Source organism: Gossypium hirsutum, chromosome A09, assembly GCF_007990345.1.
Source record: "Gossypium hirsutum isolate 1008001.06 chromosome A09, Gossypium_hirsutum_v2.1, whole genome shotgun sequence".
Lineage (NCBI taxonomy): Eukaryota > Viridiplantae > Streptophyta > Magnoliopsida > Malvales > Malvaceae > Gossypium > Gossypium hirsutum.
The window spans coordinates 30633578-30635645 of NC_053432.1; the positions used below are offsets into that span (position 1 = coordinate 30633578).

Genomic DNA, 2068 nt, shown 5'->3' on the forward strand with positions numbered 1-2068 from the left:
TGCCGATTTTAACTAGCACATCTTCAATAATACCTCTAAGGAATCTTATAGTTTTATCTGCTAATTGAATGCTCATCCTAGTCTATTTGGGTTTCCCGAGACCTAGTTGCTTAAACATTTTGTAAGGCATGATGTTGATACTAGCCCCTAGATCAGCCAATGCATAATTAACGTCTAAACTACCAATTAAGCAAGGAATCATAAAACTCCCTGAATCTTTTAGTTTGTTGGGTAGTTTATTTTGGAGAATAGCCGAGCAAACTGCGTTCAGCTCTACATGCGACGCCTCGTCCAACTTTCACTTATTTGCTAAAAGCTCCTTTAAAAATTTCATTGCATTTGGCATCTACAATAGAGCTTCAATAAACGGTAAGTTAATATGTAATTTTTTAAGAGTTTAAGGAATTTACCAAATTTTTCATCTAAGGGTCTTTCCTTGTCGCGTTGGGGTATGGCACATGAGGTTTATATTCGACAATTACTGGTTTGTTTGTATTTTGATCTACCTCACCTTGACTTTTGCTTACCACTGTTTCTTGCCTCGGTTTTGGTTCAGGCTCAATGACTCCTTCGTCATCTTGAATATTAATTGCGTTGAGCTGTTCCCTTAGGTTAGGTTCAGTGTTACTTGGCAAGCTACCTTATGGTCGTTTGAAGATCAGTTTGGAAAGCTGGCCTATCTGAGTTTCGAGCCCTTGGATCAACGTTTGTTTATTTTTAAGTGTTGTATCAGTGTTCTGAAAACGAGTTTCCGACACCAAAATAAACTTTGAGAGTATCTCTTCAAGGTTTGGCTTCTTTTCTGTTGGTAGGGTGGTTGTTGGTAGCCCGAAGGATGTTGTGGTCTTTGATTTCCTTGACCGCCCCACGAAAAATTGGGGCGATTCCTCCAACCTGCATTATAAATGTTACTACATGAATTGTTTTGAGGTCGAGGATTATTACCCATGTAATTTAATTGCTCGTTATCCATGTTGTGGCCATAAGGTTGGTATTCCAAATGGTTTGTTCCACCGCTACTTGATTCTCATTTTATTACTGGGTGAACCTATGAAGAATTAAGAAAACCATCAATCTTTTTATTTAAGAGTTCTACCTGATTAGGGAGCATGGTGACCGAATTGACGTTATAAACGCCGGCTGTTTTCGTTGGCTTTGTCCTCATAACTTGCCACTGATAGTTATTCAGTGACATCTCCTCTATAAACTCATAGGCATCTTCCGGTGTTTTATTGTTGATGGTTCCGCCCGCCGCTGCGTAAACCATTTGCCGAGTCTAAGGATTCAGACCATTGTGAAATGTTTGTACTTGGAGCCAAAGCGGTAACCCATGGTGAGGCATCTTCTCAAAAGGTCCTTGTATCTCTCACATGCATCGTAGAGTGTTTCTAAATCCATTTGCACAAAAGAAGAGATATCATTACGTAATTTAGCCATTTTAGCCGGCGAAAAATATTTTAGTAAAATTTTTTCGGTCATTTGTTCCCAAGTAGTAATTGACCCTCGTGGCAACGAGTTCTACCACTGTTTAGCTTTGTTCCTCAATGAAAAGGGAAACAACCGAAGACGAATGGCATCATCAGAAACACCATTAATTTTAAATGTATCGCATCGTTCTAAGAAGTTGGCTAAATAAGCGTTGGGATCCTCATCCTGCAAACCATCAAACTGAACAAATTGTTGTATCATTTGAATAGTGTTAGGTTTTAATTCAAAAGTATTTGCAGCTACAGCAGGTCTAACTATGCTCGATTCAGTTCCTGTTAAAGAAGGTTTAGCATAATCATACATAGTGCATAGAGCAGGATTTTGATTAACTGCAATTGCAAGAGGTAGCTGATTGCCTTGGTTTTCAGCCATCTCTTCGGTTGGAGGTTGAGTGTCGTCTTCTTGCTCGCTCTCAATGTATCTTAAGCTGCGCTTATTGCTCTTTGGTTTCTACGAACTATACGATCGATTTCTTCGTCAAAAAGTAATGGTTCTGACGGGTTTCTTCTAGTCATAAACTATAAAAACCTGCCATGAGAAAGAAATAGTAGGTTAATAAATAATAATAATAATAAAATTA

General features: G+C 38.5%; 1 non-coding gene across 1 annotated transcript; it reads left to right on the forward strand.

The window, feature by feature from the left end:
* Positions 1 to 1325: 1325 nt before the first annotated feature.
* Positions 1326 to 1431, forward strand: LOC121206926 (small nucleolar RNA R71). Its single transcript, XR_005902097.1, has one exon. It is a non-coding gene; the product is annotated as a small nucleolar RNA R71 (small nucleolar RNA).
* The last annotated feature ends 637 nt before the right edge of the window (positions 1432 to 2068 follow it).